The sequence below is a fragment of the Pseudophryne corroboree genome, chromosome 5, assembly GCF_028390025.1.
Source record: "Pseudophryne corroboree isolate aPseCor3 chromosome 5, aPseCor3.hap2, whole genome shotgun sequence".
Classification (NCBI taxonomy): domain Eukaryota; kingdom Metazoa; phylum Chordata; class Amphibia; order Anura; family Myobatrachidae; genus Pseudophryne; species Pseudophryne corroboree.
In genome coordinates, this window is record NC_086448.1 from 148,511,244 (window position 1) to 148,532,987 (window position 21,744).

General features: G+C 43.7%; 1 protein-coding gene and 1 pseudogene across 1 annotated transcript in view; one reads left to right on the forward strand and one right to left on the reverse strand.

Moving 5' to 3' along the window:
* VILL (villin like) overlaps nt 1-21,744 on the forward strand; it is a 219,245-nt gene that overhangs the window by 64,214 nt on the left and 133,287 nt on the right. The gene's annotated exons all lie outside the window — the stretch shown is intronic.
* On the reverse strand, nt 17,246-17,364 carry LOC134930459 (5S ribosomal RNA; annotated as a pseudogene).

A 21,744-nucleotide genomic window follows, 5' to 3' on the forward strand; every position in this document is an offset into this window, starting at 1 on the left:
GGATGAGGGGATACCGCCATGCTGCCTGATCAGCAGTGAAATGCAGCATGGCAGGCACTAGGGAGGAAACAAGGAGGGGCCGGGAGATGCCACAGTCGCACAGTGAGCTTTCTGACTGGTCTCATTAGATGCGACCATGTCAGAGAAAGCCCAGCCTAGTGTGGAAGCATCTGATGTGATCACGCCAAGCAAGTGATTAAGCACAAATCAGTTGACACAATCTGAAGAATCATGGGCCAGACTACAGTCCCCATTGAGAATATGGTATCCGGGCTCTAGGTCGACCACACTTAGGTCGACAATGTCTAGGTTGACCACTATTGGTCGACAGTAACTAGGTTGACAGGGTTTCTAGGTTGACAGGATCTCTAGGTTGACATTCCAGGTTGACAGGTCAAAAGGTCGACATGAGTTTTTCACATTTTTTGTCCTTTTTTGGACTTTTTCATACTTAATGATCCACGTGGATTATGAGTGGGAATAGTGACCTATGCCGAGCGCAGCTATGCACCTCGCCCGAAGGCGAGCCATGCGAGGGGACACGGTGCACTAATTGGGGTTCCCGATCACTGTACAGAGAAAGCGACACCATTTTTTTAAAACTCATGTCGACCTTTTGACCCGTTGAGCTAAAACATGTCGACCTAGACACCCTGTCGACCTAGTTACTGTCGACCAATAGTGGTCGACCTAGACATTGTCGACCTAAGTGTGGTTGACCTTCAATACCACACTCGAGAATAATTGGAAATGTGGTCTGCAGTGCTAATTAGCCTTTTAGAATGTGAAATCCAGGCGCAGCATTTAAATTAGAAATTAGAGAAAGAAAAAGAAAAAAGACAAAATATAGGGAAATACCAGACTGAATAATAATAGCGCATTTATTTACCACAAAAATTGAATTAAAATTCTTTATGAACACAATAAATCATATATGGAATCTATTTCCCATGTTAGTCCATCTGAGTATAAATAGATCCACACAGTCACAGCCTAATCGGCTTAAAATGTCCTGGGACCTGAATTCCTTGGCCACAAGGGCTTACAATATATAAAACAGTGTTCTTTATGGATAAAAAAGTGGTGTGCTTTAAAACGTCACACTAAGGTCCCATCATTTGTATCTATGGCAATAAAAATAGGACCATATACACCCGATATGTTGACAGAGTTATTCCGGATCGTAGTAGGTACTATTTAATTTCCTGTTAGCAAGACGTATTACAGGTGTACCTTCTATCGTTTACTCCGTCTGCCGACTCCCCGCCTCCGTCTCCGTTCAGACTCCCTCCTCGATCATCTGGCCAGCCGCCGCCTCCCAGAGCCTCAGTGCTCCTTCGTCCTGCACTGCCGGTGGGCTGTGGAACGCACCACTCTGGCTTCCGGTTTCGCGGTCCGTGGCTTCCGGGGGTGTGAGCGGGGTGTGAGCGATCAGCGTTCACTTGGGTGATTAACTCTGGATGCAGCTCCAACGCGTTTCCCCCCCTCAGGGGCTTCGTCAGGGATAGCTGCAATCCCAATCTATGTACTTTATATATGCTAAGTCCAAGCCTTAATTGGACTTAATCATTCAATCAATTAAATGGTTGTTCCATTAATTAAAACAAATTCAGTCTGGCATAAAATAGAAAAGAGAAGAAAGGGAAAAAAAGGGAGAAAAAGAAGTGAAAGATCAAGGTGATACAGGGGCATTGATGTTCATATTTGCAATGAGTTATTTTGATACTAAATCGTATAATCATTGTTTCACAAGAAGGCTGCTAAATCGAAATCTATATTTAGACCCTTTGGTGTAATTGTGTCCATCTGATAAATCCATTTTGCTTCTTCCTTGGATATCTCCATTATCTTATCGCCACCTCTCCAGTTGTTCCTTATTTTCTTGATACCCACAAATTTCAGACCTGCAGGATCGCTGTTGTGGAACTTTGTGAAATGTACTGGAACACTGTGTGTTTCCACGTTCTTTTTTATATTCCGTATATGCTCTGCAATACGTATTTTTAGGGGTCTGATGGTTCTCCCGACGTATTGCAGCCCGCATGGACATTCCAGCAGATAGATGATTCCCTTAGTGTCACATGTCACAGAATCTTCAATTTTGAATTCATTTTTGTTGGTGTTTGAACAAAAGGTCTGGACACCCCTTGTGCTTGTTTGCTTTAAGTTTTTACAGTTCTGGCATCGTAGACAGTAATGGAAACCTTTTCTTTCCCCACTATTCATCCAGGTCTGCGTTTCCACCTTATTTGTGTTGGGGTGTAGGGCACTTTTTACTAGTGAGGATCTAAGATTTTTTGCTCTTCGATATATCAGGCGCGGTTTCTTAGGGAGTAATTGATTCAATTTCTCATCTTTTAGTAGAATAGGCCAGTATTTGGTTAGAATTCCTTCCAATTCCCTTGCCTGGGAGCTATACTGAGTTATGAAGGACACTTCATTCTTTACCCCGTCTTCTTTTTCTTTTTTACTCTTGGGAATCATGAGGCTATTCCTACTAAGTCCACCTACTTCTTCGTGGTTCCTTTTTAATTCAATTTTGTCGTATCCCTTTTCCATAAATCTTTTTGTCATATCCTCGGCCTGTTTCTGATATTCGTCATTCTTAGAGCAATTTCTCTTTAAACGCTTGAACTGGCCCTTCGGAATATTCCGGAGCCAGTTTGGATGATGGGCACTGGTTTTCTCGATGTAGGTGTTACAATCAACTTCCTTTATATGGGTTCGGGTCTCCAGTAGATTGTTCTCCACATAGATTTCCAGATCTAGAAAAACTACTTTTTCTTTACTGCAGTTTGCAGTGAAGCGAAGGTTCAAATCATTCTGGTTCATGTATATGATGAATTTATCCAAATCCTCTTGTGTTCCTGACCAGATGAATATTACGTCATCTATGAATCTTTTCCACAATTTTATATTATTTTTCATTGGATTATTATTCCAGATTCTCTGGTTCTCCCATCCCGCCACAAACAGGTTCGCGTACCCCGGCGCGAATTTCGTTCCCATCGCGGTCCCGCGAACCTGCCTGTAGTATGTATTTTCAAACCAAAAATAGTTGTGGCTCAAGATGAATCTAATTGCCTCAATGATGAAATTAATCTGTCGATGATGAATGATGTTATCTTCACATAGGATTATTTCCACGTATTCACATCCCTCTTCATGCCCAATCACACTATATAAGGAGGTGATGTCACAAGTAACTAGAGTATAACCTTCTTTCCAATCAAACTCCGCTAGGGTTTGTAGAATATCCATGGAATCTCTTAAATGGCTCTGTTGTTTAGGTACTAGTGGCTGAAGGAATTGGTCGATGTATTCTGAGAGATTGCTGGTGAGGGAATCTATTCCTGCCACTATGGGCCTGCCTGGCGGATTCCTCCTATCCTTATGGATTTTTGGCAGGATATAGAAAACCGGCAATTTAGGGTGGTCTTGATAGATGTAATCATACTCCTTTTTGTTTAGAATCCCCAAATCGAGTGCTTCTTTCAACATAATCTTCAACTCCTCTTTATATTCCCCCGTGGGGTCCTTGGAAAGCTTCTCGTAGGTGGAGGTGTCTTCTAGGATCTTCATGGCTTCTCCTATATATTTCGACCTATCCATAATCACCAGACCGCCTCCCTTATCTGCTGGTTTGATGCATATATCTAGATTAGCTTCTAATTCTTTTAATGCCTTGTGCTCTTGCGTTGACAAGTTGTACTTCTTATTTTTTTGTTGTAAGATCTTCTAGTTCCTTCTCCACCATGCGTTGGAATGTCTCTATGAAGGGACCCTTTTGATGAATAGGGTAGAATTTAGACTTCTTTTTCAGAGTGGTATGCTGATAGATGGAGGTTTCCATTGCGCCTGCATTCTCCTCCTGAGTTTTCATGAAGTATTTTTTCAGTGTCAAATTCCTTACGAATTTATGTAGACTAATGTACGTTTCAAATTTGTTTAAATTCTTTTGGGGTGCATATTTTAACCCTTTGCTTAAAACTGTTTCTTGTTGTTTCGTTAAAGTGACACTGCTAATGTTGAAGATCCCTTCAGTCTTTACTTCCTTATTTTCGGCCTTGCTCCTCTTGCGTATTCCTCCTCTTTTTCCTCGCTTGGTCTTAGTTTTCTCTTTTGTGTCAGACTCCACTCTGCTTTCTCCATAGGCATGCTCTGCTCTGCTAACTCTAAAAAATGATTCATATTCTCCTCAGCACTTTCGTAATCCTGATCATTCTTTTCATTCCGATGATTTCCTGTCATTCCTACTCCTTTAGTATAAGTTTCTAAATTCATTAGGAGTTCCCTTCTGGTTCTGACACTTTCCTTCTTTGCTTCATTGATCCCCTTTTGGTAACCTTCCCATGCTTTAGTGGACCGTTGACCGAATCCTAATCTGCTTTCCTGATTAACCATCTGGTTCCTTTGATTAAATGGCGTTCTGTCTCTTCTCTGACTTCTATTCCTACCTCCACTGTTCCTCCATTCATTTTGGTATCTATACCCCTTAGGGTAGATGTATTGCCTTTCACGACTTTTCTCGTAATTTCCTTTGTGGTGATTCCACTTATTACCTACATATTCAGTCTTTCTTGATGAATATAGTCGACCTCTTCCCCGGAATTGCTGGTCCTGGTAATAATCACTACGATGGTTTTGTGCTCTGTCCATCTCCTTTGAATTGGTCTCGTCATGATCCGCACCGGGTTTGTTTTTTTGATTAGATTGCTGATAATTGGTGGCTTGAGATTTGTTGATGGATTTTTTCCCATAGCCTTCCTTATGATCTTGAAGATCTCTTCTATACTTCTTTTGTTTAATTTTAATCACTTCATCCTCTACAGTATTTAAATGTTGCTGTGTTAGATCTTCCAGTTTTTTATATTCATCTAGATGCTGGACTGGAGATAATTTTTCCTGTACTTGCACAATCTCTTTCTCAATCTCCTTCAGAGATCTTTGTCTATCCTTGACGATAAGCTCCATCAATTTACAAGAGCAATCGTCCAGGATTTTGTTCCATTCAGTCTCAAAAGACTCATCTTTTGAACTGAACGAAGCTTCCTTATTGATCCGCAGTCCTCTTGGAATTAATTTATTTTCCAGATATTTTGTTAAAGTGGTGGCGTCCCACCACTGCTTTATCTCAGATATAAGTAATTTTTCGTATCTCAGAAAAAGTGTACAGACATTATCTACCTGTATTGGTGGTACTTGTGGAGGATCTTCCTCACTGAATATATCTTTTAGTTTTTTCATTCGTTCCTGCCTTAAAATTAGCATTTTTCTAATAGGTTCGGAGTGCTGCTGACAATAATAGGGATTAGAGAAATTCAAAATAAAGGAAATATTATCTGCGCAAACTCCTTACGGGAATAGGGTTTAGATTTTTAAATTTGCAGCCGTAGGACAAACCGTTACCCTTAATGGTTGTAGCTTTAGAATGTGAAATCCAGGCGCAGCATTTAAATTAGAAATTAGAGAAAGAAAAAGAAAAAAGACAAAATATAGGGAAATACCAGACTGAATAATAATAGCGCATTTATTTACCACAAAAATTGAATTAAAATTCTTTATGAACACAATAAATCATATATGGAATCTATTTCCCATGTTAGTCCATCTGAGTATAAATAGATCCACACAGTCACAGCCTAATCGGCTTAAAATGTCCTGGGACCTGAATTCCTTGGCCACAAGGGCTTACAATATATAAAACAGTGTTCTTTATGGATAAAAAAGTGGTGTGCTTTAAAACGTCACACTAAGGTCCCATCATTTGTATCTATGGCAATAAAAATAGGACCATATACACCCGATATGTTGACTGGAAGATCTAACACAGCAACATTTAAATACTGTAGAGGATGAAGTGATTAAAATTAAACAAAAGAAGTATAGAAGAGATCTTCAAGATCATAAGGAAGGCTATGGGAAAAAATCCATCAACAAATCTCAAGCCACCAATTATCAGCAATCTAATCAAAAAAACAAACCCGGTGCGGATCATGACGAGACCAATTCAAAGGAGATGGACAGAGCACAAAACCATCGTAGTGATTATTACCAGGACCAGCAATTCCGGGGAAGAGGTCGACTATATTCATCAAGAAAGACTGAATATGTAGGTAATAAGTGGAATCACCACAAAGGAAATTACGAGAAAAGTCGTGAAAGGCAATACATCTACCCTAAGGGGTATAGATACCAAAATGAATGGAGGAACAGTGGAGGTAGGAATAGAAGTCAGAGAAGAGACAGAACGCCATTTAATCAAAGGAACCAGATGGTTAATCAGGAAAGCAGATTAGGATTCGGTCAACGGTCCACTAAAGCATGGGAAGGTTACCAAAAGGGGATCAATGAAGCAAAGAAGGAAAGTGTCAGAACCAGAAGGGAACTCCTAATGAATTTAGAAACTTATACTAAAGGAGTAGGAATGACAGGAAATCATCGGAATGAAAAGAATGATCAGGATTACGAAAGTGCTGAGGAGAATATGAATCATTTTTTAGAGTTAGCAGAGCAGAGCATGCCTATGGAGAAAGCAGAGTGGAGTCTGACACAAAAGAGAAAACTAAGACCAAGCGAGGAAAAAGAGGAGGAATACGCAAGAGGAGCAAGGCCGAAAATAAGGAAGTAAAGACTGAAGGGATCTTCAACATTAGCAGTGTCACTTTAACGAAACAACAAGAAACAGTTTTAAGCAAAGGGTTAAAATATGCACCCCAAAAGAACTTAAACAAATTTGAAACGTACATTAGTCTACATAAATTCGTAAGGAATTTGACACTGAAAAAATACTTCATGAAAACTCAGGAGGAGAATGCAGGCGCAATGGAAACCTCCATCTATCAGCATACCACTCTGAAAAAGAAGTCTAAATTCTACCCTATTCATCAAAAGGGTCCCTTCATAGAGACATTCCAACGCATGGTGGAGAAGGAACTAGAAGATCTTACAACAAAAAAATAAGAAGTACAACTTGTCAACGCAAGAGCACAAGGCATTAAAAGAATTAGAAGCTAATCTAGATATATGCATCAAACCAGCAGATAAGGGAGGCGGTCTGGTGATTATGGATAGGTCGAAATATATAGGAGAAGCCATGAAGATCCTAGAAGACACCTCCACCTACGAGAAGCTTTCCAAGGACCCCACGGGGGAATATAAAGAGGAGTTGAAGATTATGTTGAAAGAAGCACTCGATTTGGGGATTCTAAACAAAAAGGAGTATGATTACATCTATCAAGACCACCCTAAATTGCCGGTTTTCTATATCCTGCCAAAAATCCATAAGGATAGGAGGAATCCGCCAGGCAGGCCCATAGTGGCAGGAATAGATTCCCTCACCAGCAATCTCTCAGAATACATCGACCAATTCCTTCAGCCACTAGTACCTAAACAACAGAGCCATTTAAGAGATTCCATGGATATTCTACAAACCCTAGCGGAGTTTGATTGGAAAGAAGGTTATACTCTAGTTACTTGTGACATCACCTCCTTATATAGTGTGATTGGGCATGAAGAGGGATGTGAATACGTGGAAATAATCCTATGTGAAGATAACATCATTCATCATCGACAGATTAATTTCATCATTGAGGCAATTAGATTCATCTTGAGCCACAACTATTTTTGGTTTGAAAATACATACTACAGGCAGGTTCGCGGGACCGCGATGGGAACGAAATTCGCGCCGGGGTACGCGAACCTGTTTGTGGCGGGATGGGAGAACCAGAGAATCTGGAATAATAATCCAATGAAAAATAATATAAAATTGTGGAAAAGATTCATAGATGACGTAATATTCATCTGGTCAGGAACACAAGAGGATTTGGATAAATTCATCATATACATGAACCAGAATGATTTGACCCTTCGCTTCACTGCAAACTGCAGTAAAGAAAAAGTAGTTTTTCTAGATCTGGAAATCTATGTGGAGAACAATCTACTGGAGACCCGAACCCATATAAAGGAAGTTGATTGTAACACCTACATCGAGAAAACCAGTGCCCATCATCCAAACTGGCTCCGGAATATTCCGAAGGGCCAGTTCAAGCGTTTAAAGAGAAATTGCTCTAAGAATGACGAATATCAGAAACAGGCCGAGGATATGACAAAAAGATTTATGGAAAAGGGATACGACAAAATTGAATTAAAAAGGAACCACGAAGAAGTAGGTGGACTTAGTAGGAATAGCCTCATGATTCCCAAGAGTAAAAAAGAAAAAGAAGACGGGGTAAAGAATGAAGTGTCCTTCATAACTCAGTATAGCTCCCAGGCAAGGGAATTGGAAGGAATTCTAACCAAATACTGGCCTATTCTACTAAAAGATGAGAAATTGAATCAATTACTCCCTAAGAAACCGCGCCTGATATATCGAAGAGCAAAAAATCTTAGATCCTCACTAGTAAAAAGTGCCCTACACCCCAACACAAATAAGGTGGAAACGCAGACCTGGATGAATAGTGGGGAAAGAAAAGGTTTCCATTACTGTCTACGATGCCAGAACTGTAAAAACTTAAAGCAAACAAGCACAAGGGGTGTCCAGACCTTTTGTTCAAACACCAACAAAAATGAATTCAAAATTGAAGATTCTGTGACATGTGACACTAAGGGAATCATCTATCTGCTGGAATGTCCATGCGGGCTGCAATACGTCGGGAGAACCATCAGACCCCTAAAAATACGTATTGCAGAGCATATACGGAATATAAAAAAGAACGTGGAAACACACAGTGTTCCAGTACATTTCACAAAGTTCCACAACAGCGATCCTGCAGGTCTGAAATTTGTGGGTATCAAGAAAATAAGGAACAACTGGAGAGGTGGCGATAAGATAATGGAGATATCCAAGGAAGAAGCAAAATGGATTTATCAGATGGACACAATTACACCAAAGGGTCTAAATATAGATTTCGATTTAGCAGCCTTCTTGTGAAACAATGATTATACGATTTAGTATAAAAATAACTCATTGCAAATATGAACATCAATGCCCCTGTATCACCTTGATCTTTCACTTCTTTTTCTCCCTTTTTTTCCCTTTCTTCTCTTTTCTATTTTATGCCAGACTGAATTTGTTTTAATTAATGGAACAACCATTTAATTGATTGAATGATTAAGTCCAATTAAGGCTTGGACTTAGCATATATAAAGTACATAGATTGGGATTGCAGCTATCCCTGACGAAGCCCCTGAGGGGGGGAAACGCGTTGGAGCTGCATCCAGAGTTAATCACCCAAGTGAACGCTGATCGCTCACACCCCGCTCACACCCCCGGAAGCCACGGACCGCGAAACCGGAAGCCAGAGTGGTGCGTTCCACAGCCCACCGGCAGTGCAGGACGAAGGAGCACTGAGGCTCTGGGAGGCGGCGGCTGGCCAGATGATCGAGGAGGGAGTCTGAACGGAGACGGAGGCGGGGAGTCGGCAGACGGAGTAAACGATAGAAGGTACACCTGTAATACGTCTTGCTAACAGGAAATTAAATAGTACCTACTACGATCCGGAATAACTCTGTCAACATATCGGGTGTATATGGTCCTATTTTTATTGCCATAGATACAAATGATGGGACCTTAGTGTGACGTTTTAAAGCACACCACTTTTTTATCCATAAAGAACACTGTTTTATATATTGTAAGCCCTTGTGGCCAAGGAATTCAGGTCCCAGGACATTTTAAGCCGATTAGGCTGTGACTGTGTGGATCTATTTATACTCAGATGGACTAACATGGGAAATAGATTCCATATATGATTTATTGTGTTCATAAAGAATTTTAATTCAATTTTTGTGGTAAATAAATGCGCTATTATTATTCAGTCTGGTATTTCCCTATATTTTGTCTTTTTTCTTTTTCTTTCTCTAATTTCTAATTTAAATGCTGCGCCTGGATTTCACATTCTAAAGCTACAACCATTAAGGGTAACGGTTTGTCCTACGGCTGCAAATTTAAAAATCTAAACCCTATTCCCGTAAGGAGTTTGCGCAGATAATATTTCCTTTATTTTGAATTTCTCTAATTAGCCTTTTGTTGGATATATCTCAGATATCATCTGTGTTAGCTATTGTTAAATGGCCACATGATTTGAGTAAAAATAAGAATTTACTTACCGATAATTCTATTTCTCGTAGTCCGTAGTGGATGCTGGGGACTCCGTCAGGACCATGGGGATTAGCGGCTCCGCAGGAGACAGGGCACAAAAGTAAAAGCTTTAGGATCAGGTGGTGTGCACTGGCTCCTCCCCCTATGACCCTCCTCCAAGCCTCAGTTAGGATACTGTGCCCGGACGAGCGTACACAATAAGGAAGGATTTTGAATCCCGGGTAAGACTCATACCAGCCACACCAATCACACCGTACAACCTGTGATCTGAACCCAGTTAACAGCATGATAACAGCGGAGCATCTGAAAAGATGGCTCACAACAATAATAACCCGATTTTTGTAACAATAACTATGTACAAGTATTGCAGACAATCCGCACTTGGGATGGGCGCCCAGCATCCACTACGGACTACGAGAAATAGAATTATCGGTAAGTAAATTCTTATTTTCTCTGACGTCCTAAGTGGATGCTGGGGACTCCGTCAGGACCATGGGGATTATACCAAAGCTCCCAAACGGGCGGGAGAGTGCGGATGACTCTGCAGCACCGAATGAGAGAACTCCAGGTCCTCCTCAGTCAGGGTGTGCCCCTGACCAAGTATCAGCTCGGCAAAGTTGTAAAGCCGAGACCCCTCGGGCAGCCGCCCAAGATGAGCCCACCTTCCTTGTGGAATGGGCATTTACATATTTTGGCTGTGGCAGGCCTGCCACAGAATGTGCAAGCTGAATTGTACTACACATCCAACTAGCAATCGTCTGCTTAGAAGCAAGAGCACCCAGTTTGTTGGGTGCATACAGGATAACAGCAAGTCAGTTTTCCTGACTCCAGCCGTCCTGGAAACTTTATTTTCAGGGCCTTGACAACATCTAGCAACTTGGAGTCCTCCAAGTCCCTAGTAGCCGCAGGTACCACAATAAGCTGGTTCGGGTGAAACACTGACACCACCTTAGGGAGAAACTGGGGATGAGTCCGCAGCTCTGCCCTGTCCGAATGGACAATCAGATATGGGCTTTTTTGAGACAAACGCCGCCAATTCTGACACTCGCCTGGCCGAGGCCAGGGCCAACAGCATGGTCACTTTCCCTGTGAGATATTTCAAATCCACAGATTTGAGCGGTTTAAACCAATGTGATTTTAGGAATCCCAGAACTACGTTGAGATCCCACAGTGCCACTGGAAGCACAAAAGGGGGTTGTATATGCAGTACTCCCTTGACAAACTTCTGGACTTCAGGAACTGAAGCCAATTCTTTCTGGAAGAAAATCGACAGGGCCGAAATTTGAACCTTAATGGACCCCAATTTTGAGGCCCATAGACACTCCTGTTTGCAGGAAATGCAGGAAACGACCGAGTTGAAATTTCTTCATGGGGCCTTCCTGGCCTCACACCACGCAACATATTTTCGCCACATGTGGTGATAATGTTGTGCGGTCACCTCCTTCCTGGCTTTGACCAGGGTAGGAATGACCTCTTCCGGAATGCCTTTTTCCCTTAGGATCCGGCTTTCAACCGCCATGCCGTCAAACGCAGCCGCGGTAAGTCTTGGAACAGACATGGTACTTGCTGAAGCAAGTCCCTTCTTAGCGGCAGAGGCCATGAGTCCTCTGTGAGCATCTCTTGAAGTTCCGGGTACCAAGTCCTTCTTGGCCAATCCGGAGCCACGAGTATAGTTCTTACTCCTCTACGTCTTATAATTCTCAATACCTTGGGTATGAGAAGCAGAGGAGGGAAGACATACACCGACTGGTACACCCACGGTGTTACCAGAACGTCCACAGCTATTGCCTGAGGGTCTTTTGACCTGGCGCAATACTTGTCCAGTTTTTTGTTCAGGCGGGACGCCATCATGTCCACCTTTGGTCTTTTCCAACGGTTCACAATCATGTGGAAGACTTCCCGATGAAGTCCCCACTCTCCCGGGTGGAGGTTGTGCCTGCTGAGGAAGTCTGCTTCCCAGTTGTCCACTCCCGGAATGAACACTGCTGACAGTGCTATCACATGATTTTCCGCCCAGCGAAAAATCCTTGCAGTTTCTGCCATTGCCCTCCTGCTTCTTGTGCCGCCCTGTCTGTTTACGTGGGCGACTGCCGTGATGTTGTCCCACTGGATCAATACCGGCTGACCTTGAAGCAGAGGTCTTGCTAAGCTTAGAGCATTTGTAAATTGCCCTTAGCTCCAGTATATTTATGTGGAGAAAAATCTCCAGACTTGATCACACTCCCTGGAAAAATTTTTCCCTGTGTGACTGCTCCCCAGCCTCTCAGGCTGGCCTCCATGGTCACCAGCATCCAATCCTGAATGCCGAATCTGCGGCCCTCTAGAAGATGAGCACTCTGTAACCACCACAGGAGAGACACCCTTGTCCTTGGAGATAGGGTTATCCGCTGATGCATCTGAAAATGCGATCCGGACCATTTGTCCAGCAGATCCCACTGAAAAGTTCTTGCGTGGAATCTGCCGAATGGAATCGCTTCGTAATAAGCCACCATTTTTCCCAGGACTCTTGTGCAATGATGCACTGACACTTTTCCTGGTTTTAGGAGGTTCCTGACTAGCTCGGATAACTCCCTGGCTTTCTCCTCCGGGAGAAACACCTTTTTCTGGACTGTTTCCAGAACCATCCCTAGGAAGTTAGGAACAGCAGACGTGTCGTCGGAAACGGCTGCGATTTTGGATATTTAGAATCCACCCGTGCTGATGTAGAACTACTTGAGATAGTGCTACTCCGACTTCCAACTGTTCTCTGGACCTTGCCCTTATCAGGAGATCGTCCAAGTAAGGGATAATTAAGACGCCTTTTCTTTGAAGAAGAATCATCATTTCGGCCATTACTTTGGTAAAGACCCGGGGTGCCGTGGACAATCCAAACGGCAGCGTCTGAAACTGATAGTGACAGTTCCGTACCACGAACCTGAGGTACCCTTAGTGAGAAGGGCAATTTGGGACATGGAGGTAAGCATCCTTGATGTCCAGGGACACCATATAGTCCCCTTCTTCCTGGTTCGCTATCACTGCTCTGAGTGACTCCATCTTTATTTGAACCTTTGTATGTAAGTGTTCAAAGATTTCCCATTTAGAATAGGTCTCACCGAGCCGTCTGGCTTCAGTACCACAATATAGTGTGGAATAATACCCCTTTCCTTGTTGTAGGAGGGGTACTTTGATTATCACCTGCTGGGAATACAGCTTGTGAATTGTTTCCAATACTGCCTCCCTGTCGGAGGAAGACGTTGGTAAAGCAGACATCAGGAGCCTGCGAGGGGGAGACGTCTCGAATCTCCAGTCTGTACCCCTGGGATACTACTTGTAGGATCCAGGGGTCCACTTGCGAGTGAGCCCACTACGCGCTGAAACTCTTGAGACGACCCCCCACCGCACTTGAGTCCGCTTGTACGGCCCCAGCGTCATGCTGAGGACTTGGCAGAAGCTGTGGAGGGCTTCTGTTCCTGGGAATGGGCTGCCTGCTGCAGTCTTCTTCCCTTTCCTCTATCCCTGGGCAGATATGACTGGCCTTTTGCCCGCTTGCCCTTATGGGGACGAAAGGACTGAGGCTGAAAAGACGGTGTCTTTTTCTGCTGAGATGTGATTTGGGGTAAAAAAAAAGGTGGATTTTCCAGCTGTTGCCGAGGCCACCAGGTCCGATGGACTGACCCCAAATAACTCCTCCCCTTTATACGGCAATACTTCCATGTGCCGTTTGGAATCTGCATCACCTGACCTCTGTCGTGTCCATAAACATCTTCTGGGAGATATGGACATCGCACTTACTCTTGATGCCAGAGTGCAAATATCCCTCTGTGCATCTCGCATATATAGAAATGCATCCTTTAAATGTTCTATAGTCAATAAAATACTGTCCCTGTCAAGGGTATCAATATTTTCAGTCAGGGAATCCGACCAAGCCACCCCAGCGCTGCACATCCAGGCTGAGGCGATCGCTGGTCGCAGTATAACACCAGTATGTGTGTATATACCTTTTTAGGATATTTTCCAGCCTCTCAGCTGGCTCCTTGAGGGCGACCCTATCTGGAGACGGTACCGCCACTTGTTTTGATAAGCGTGTGAGCGCCTTATCCACGCTAAAGGGTGTTTCCCAACGCGCCCTAACTTCTGGCGGGAAAGGGTATACCGCCAATAATTTTCTATCGGGGGAAACCCACGCATCATCACACACTTCATTTAATTTATCTGATTCAGGAAAAACTACAGGTAGTTTTTTCACACCCCACATAATACCCTTCTTGTGGTACTTGTAGTATCAGAAATATGTAACACCTCCTTCATTGCCCTTAACATGTAACGTGTGGCCCTAAAGGAAAATACGTTTGTTTCTTCACCGTCGACACTGGAGTCAGTGTCCGTGTCTGTGTCGACCGACTGAGGTAAATGAGCGTTTTACAGCCCCTGACGGTGTTTGAGACGCCTGGACAGGTACTAATTTGTTTGCCGGCCGTCTCATGTCGTCAACCGACCTTGCAGCGTGTTGACATTATCACGTAATTCCTTAAATAAGCCATCCATTCCGGTGTCGACTCCCTAGAGAGTGACATCACCATTTCAGGCAATTGCTCCGCCTCCTCACCAACATCGTCCTCATACATGTCGACACACACGTACCGACACACAGCACACACACAGGGAATGCTCTGATAGAGGACAGGACCCCACTAGCCCTTTGGGGAGACAGAGGGAGAGTTTGCCAGCACACACCAAAAACGCTATAATTATACAGGGACAACCTTTATATAAGTGTTTTTCCCTTATAGCATTTTAATATATATATACATATCGCCAAATAAGTGCCCCCCCTCTCTGTTTTAACCCTGTTTCTGTAGTGCAGTGCAGGGGAGAGCCTGGGAGCCTTCCCACCAGCATTTCTGTGAGGGAAAATGGCGCTGTGTGCTGAGGAGAATAGGCCCCGCCCCCTTTTCGGCGGGCTTCTTCTCCCGTTTTTCTGAGACCTGGCAGGGGTTAAATACATCCATATAGCCCCCAGGGGCTATATGTGATGTATTTTTAGCCAGAATAAGGTACTATCATTGCTGCCCAGGGCGCCCCCCCCAGCGCCCTGCACCCTCAGTGACCGCTGCTATGAAGTGTGCTGACAACAATGGCGCACAGCTGCAGTGCTGTGCGCTACCTTATGAAGACTGAAGAGTCTTCTGCCGCCGTTTCTGGACCTTCACTTTTCGGCATCTGCAAGGGGGGTCGGCGGCGCGGCTCCGGGACGAACCCCAGGGTGAGACCTGTGTTCCAACTCCCTCTGGAGCTAATGGTGTCCAGTAGCCTAAGAAGCCAATCCATCCTGCACGCAGGTGAGTTCACTTCTCTCCCCTAAGTCCCTCGTAGCAGTGAGCCTGTTGCCAGCAGGACTCACTGAAAATAAAAAACCTAACAAACTTTTACTCTAAGCAGCTCTTTAGGAGAGCCACCTAGATTGCACCCTTCTCGGCCAGGCACAAAAATCTAACTGAGGCTTGGAGGAGGGTCATAGGGGGAGGAGCCAGTGCACACCACCTGATCCTAAAGCTTTTACTTTTGTGCCCTGTCTCCTGCGGAGCCGCTAATCCCCATGGTCCTGACGGAGTCCCCAGCATCCACTTAGGACGTCAGAGAAAATGGGTTTGGTAACTATGGGGGTAATTCAGACCTGATCGCTGCTGTACGTTTTCGCACAGTGGGCGATCAGGTCCAAACTGCGCATGCATATACACCGCAATGTGCAGGCGCGTCGCACGGGTACAAAGCGGATCAACGCTCAGTGATGGGTTTGTGCGACAGATCCGTTCGCACAGACGATCGCAAGGAGATTGACAGGAAGAAGGCGTTTGTGGGTGTCAACTGACCGTTTTCAAGGAGTGTCTGAAAAAAAATGCAGGTGTGTCCATGCGTTTGAAAGAATGTAGGGGATACCGCACTGATCATGGATATTACGCTAATCAGCATATAAAAGACCAAGATTACACTCATAAAGGGATGAAATACTTCCCAATGTATGTATTGGTGGTGCACCCTGAGTCAGTGTAATAGTACACAACAAACAGGTAGAAAAAGAAAGCAGAAGTCTTCCTTTGACAAAGCTGTCAGAGAACAGCGAAACGCGTCAAGACGAGAAGGACTACCTCATCCCCGTCAGCAGGATTCCCACATCTACCTCATGGAAAATTCCTAATGGACATTACCTTGGTTTTCTAATCACCTATCTATCTTGGATACCGCATTGCCATTGTGAGGACATCCCACTCCCAGAATACACAGGCTGTGGATAGCAACTTTCCTCCAGCGGTCACAATTTGGTAACGTTACCTATAAAATTATAAGCGCTTTACAAGACTATCACATCATTTTCCAAGAACTGTCCATATTGATTGTAATAATTGACAGCAGGTGGCCCTGCATAATTGTACGGGATTTAAAGGAGTCCAGAGCATACACACAGTATGTTTTATTGACTATGAAATTTTACATGTTTAATTAAATTTTTAAATACTTATCACAATTGTCTATCATTTAGCGCTGCTACACATATATATATTATATAATATGTGAATGTTTTTCTGCTATACTATATAAGACTTGACTACGATTTATTAGCAGCTGCTATTGGCAATTTGACCCATATAAGCGCCGAAGTTCCTCCTTTTGGTTAGGTTCTTTTTTACAGAAAAAGAAAGAAGAGTCTTTTTTGGGTGCACTCTTAACGAAGTCAATAGAAGACTGAAGTATGGAAAAATAAAAACATGTTGTGTTTATTAATTCATAATAAAAAATTCAAACAGTTGGTATATCTCAATTGAGCATAGAATAAACAAGACACATAATTTAAAAATCACAAATCTATGATTTCTGAAGTGTATCAATTACAAAAATTACACGAGATAATCTCAAATGCAAAATCAAAATTGTGATGTAGATTATCATTAATAATAGTCAATTAAACACACTCAGGGTTGATACTCCATAGACTACCGGGTATGTTCACCAGAATATTCTTCGCGACTGATTAGAGATTGAAAAAATACAGGAATGTTGTAAAAAGGATTTGTTAATACCAAGATTAGAAGAGAGGATCTATTAAGAGATTATGGTAACAGTTGTGAATCTGCTATCAGTGTTAGGCACAGAGTCTGCCCATCTCTTAAACCTCTACTAAACTCAGTCTTCCTGGGAGGTCCCCCATCCAAGTACTGACCTAGGCCAACACTGCTTCTCTTCCAAGATCGGACGGAGTCGGGCATTTACAGTGTAGTATGATAGTAGGGGTGTCATAACTCGTTCCACTCTGGGAGCACTGATGAGAGTTCACATAAAGACTCTGTGCCTAACACTAAAAGCAGATTCACAACTGTTCTACCATAATCTCTTAAAAGATCCTCTCTTCTAATCTTCATATCAACAAATCCTTTTTACAACATTCCTGTATTTTCAATCTCTTATGAATATCAGTCGCAAAGAATATTCTGGTGAACATACCTGGTAGTCCATGGAGTATCAACCCTGAGTGTGTTTAATTGACTATTATTAATGATGATCTACATCACAATTTTGATTTTGCCTATTTGAGGTTATCTCGTGTAATTTTTGTAATTGATACACTTCAGAAATAATAGATGTGTGATTTTTAAATTATGTGTCTTGTTTATTCTATGTTAAATTGAGATATACCAACTGTTTGAATTTTTTATAATGAACTAATAAACACAACATGGTTTTATTTTTCCATACTGCGGTCTTCTATTGACTTCGTTAAGAGTGCACCCAAAAAAGAGTCTTCTTTCTTTCTCTACCTGTTTGTTGTGTCAATGCGTTTGCAGGGATTGTTCCTAACGTCAACTTCGGTTCCTAACAGGCAGAAGTGATCGCAGCGGCTGAGTAATTCCTGGGCTGCGCAGAGTCTGCACAAAATCTGTTTGTACAGCTCTGCTACACATGGGTTTGCACACTTGCACAGCTAAAATACACTCCCCCTGTAGGCGGTGACTATCTGATCGCAGCAGTGCAAAAATCGCTTGCTAGTGATCAGGTCTTAATTACCCCTTGGATGCCTAAATGAGCAAACAAACTGATCCCAAGCCATGCAAGCTGGTACTTCTTTTTATCCTATTTTCAATTTATAATTAACTAATAACAATAGACCAGGGACTAAGAAGATCAAAAATGTGCTCTTTCTTGCAGTTTCCTTCGTGGACATAAAGGGCCGGATTCATAGACAAAGTAAGAGCTACAGCAACAAAATAAGGAGACATTTTCTCCTGGAAAAATCCATACTGTAGTGCAAGGGCTGCAAATGCATATATATTATTTGCGAGTTGGGTATGCATGACCAGCGGTCAGGAGACCACCGGTCACCATACCGACAGTGGGATCCCGGCGGTAGTATGCCGGCAGAGGGGGGCAAGTGCAACAAGCCCCTTGTGGGCACGCAGCGCTCTCCATAGGGTCTATTCCCACTCTATGGGTGTCGCTGACAGCTACAATTGGGAATAGTCCCTGCTAGTCGCCATGCCGACTGTCGGGATTCTCAGTGATCGGGATGTAGGGGGAGGTATTGTGACTGGCGGTCTCCCCCCTTCTAAATCTCTCTGCATGTGTGATGCAGTATGGTCTTACCAAGGGGGAAAATTGAAAGCATGTTGATCACAAATATTCATCGACTTCTTCCATCAGCTAAATAAAAAAAATGTTCACCAATACAGACTTATACCCCTTTCACACCGCACAAATACCCCGGTATCGACCCGGCATATTGCTGAGTCAACACGGGTCGGTGTGAGGTGTGAAAGGGCCATGGTCGAATTCTCAACCCGGGAATAAAACAGTGTTACTCCCGGGTTGAATGCCGGGTCAGTGACAGCGTGAACGGGCTCCATCCGTTCACTACATAGGGAAGAGGCGGAGTGGAGATGAGCCGGATCCACACACCCCCGCCGCTATGGCAACAGGCCCGGCATATTGCTGGGTCGGGAAGCCAGCAGATAGGGTCCAATGCCGGATCCCACCCGGGAAGGAGCCGTTTCCATTTCCCGGGTGGGATCCGGCATTGGCGGTGTGAAGGGGGTATTAATGAAATAATTGCCATATTACTTATAGTTTTATTCTACCCTCAGGATTCCGAATATCTTCCAGGTTTATCATTTGAAAGCCGCAGTTCTCATCTACTGCATCCTAGCCAGCTCCCATCTTGGTCCCATCTTGCACTTCAAGACATCATCTGTGATTACTTATTTATAAAAAAAAAAACTGGAACGCTGAGCACCTTCAGTCTGTAATATGTAATATGTACAAGTTTGGAATTTTCATACTGTAGGTACATTCTGTATGTTTAATAATGGACACATTATCACTCTACCACCTGAGTAATCGGCGCCTATATAATACCAGACCGAGCACCACTTGATCACCCATAATAGGTTTATTATCCTGTATTTAAGTGGGTATCTGGATGCTTGGTTGACATGGGTAAGGTCGACGGTCAGTAGGTCAACCACTAATGGTGAACAGGCATTATGTCGACGTGGTTAAATGGTCAACGTGGACATGTCAATGGTCGGCACAGGAAAAGTCAACATGACTTTTACAATTTTTCTCATACATTACTATCCATGTGGACTATGAATGAGAATATTAACCTGGCGCAGCGGTAGCGGAGAGAGACACCTTGCCTGGCGAACCATGCAAGGGGACGCGGTGCATTAATTGGGGTTCCCAGTCACTTTATGGAGTAAACGACACCCCAAAATGTAAAAATCTCATGTCTACCTTTTCCTGTGTTCACCTTTGTGTCATGTCAACCTTTTTCAGGCCATACCCATCTGATTGCGTTTAGTGCTCTGCAATGTTCATTATTGACCCTTGCCTTTCTGTGGCTGTTACACCATTGCTAGCCGCTGCCCAGATCTACCTGTTTCTGACACCGCTTTGCTTGTCTGGCTGCATTGTTTGTGTTATTGACCAGCAGATACTGTATGGTTATTTGCTCAGGACCTGAGGGCAGTCAAGTGGCAGTGAATGCATTGATTTCTATGGGAAAATGTGCTGCTAAAGGTGAAAACTACGGGCAGCCTGACTATTGCTTTTGACCTATATAGTACTAGAAACATTATCAGACATTGCACCTAAACATGCTTCCTCTAGTTCTAGTTTGTGGCTGTTCCATACCTGACATTGGTAAACTACTGGAGATACAGGAGCAGATGTTCCTTGCTCAGTGTTAAAATTAATAAAAAATAATGAAAACAATAAAACATAAGGAAAAACTAAGATCTATTTCCTGTATTAAAAAGGAGGATTTGTTTATCCTTTGAAATATCCAGATTTATGAAAGTGTAATATTTACCAGGACTGTTTCTGCAGAGTCTAAGCAATTGTCCATCTATCAGGTATAACTGATGCCAGTCTATAACACTTACAGATAGTTCAGGCCAGGGCTTATGTCATATTCAGTATTCATTTTTTAATTTACAATAAGTCATAGAACACTTACTGTGTGGCTCATGTATAGCAGTGATACACATGTGGTTCATTGGGAGTCACCAGTCTATTATAGTAGTCTTATCTTACAGTGGGCCTAATTCAGAACTGGTTGCTGCAGTGGCAGCGTACGCAGGCTGAAGCCCGGTGAAGTATGCACAGTGAAATGCGACGGCATCTCACTTGTGCGATCACCTCTGCCTGATTGACAGGCTGAATGACAGGCAGAGGCAGTCGCGGGGCGTGTCACGGCAGTGTTTGGGGGATGTTGTCCGAACAACGCAAGTGTGTCTGGACCGTTTGCGGGGCGGGCCATGGCAGCTGCGTGACGTAGCCACTGCCACCCTAAACATGGCCTTCCTTCACAGCTAGGCTGCGTAGGCAGAGAGCTACTCGTCAGGTGCGAAACCATCGCCGCTGTGCGATGCTTTCACATGTCTGCGGATGGGGGGGGGCAGGACCCGGAATTCAGGGCGGACTTGCCCTGTGCTGGGCGTCCCCTTGCATGCCAAAGATTTTGATCATAGATGTTTGTTTTTTCGCACATCTACTATCAGGTCTGAATTCGGCCTGGAACCTGAGACTCACAATCTCTGACTGGCTGCCTTTTGAACTTTCTCCACATTAAACTCATACTTTCAACTGGAATACAAACATTAATAAAGACATAAGGTAACACTTTGAGTAACGGTGCCTACACACCAGCGCGATGCAGCTCAGACCACGATCGCTAGCTGATCATGGTCCGATCCCCCCGCTAGCTCCCTGCTGATGCAGACGGGAAGCAGAGAGTGGGTCCTCCGATAACGATCCGATGTACGGTGACATGTATTCACTGCAGCAGTTAAGATCCCCGATCCGACATGCGAGCGGTGAGTACGCGCATCAGATCAGAATTGTTAGCAGAAAAAGGTAAATTTCTGCAATGATTCCTATCCAATCGCTCGCGCGACGCATCGAAATTGGGGCCATCGGGACGAAATTGTCCTGGTGTGTACCAGAGGCGTCACTCACCTCCTTAACACCCGGTGTGGGTGCGGGGCTTTGTGGGAATGGGAGGGGCTTCATTGGAGGGGCGGGGCTTTGCAGGTGGCACCCATTTTTAGTCCACTGAAGGACTGAAAAGGGGGTGGGGTTTTCAGGAAGGGGCGGGCTTCGCATACCAGACACAC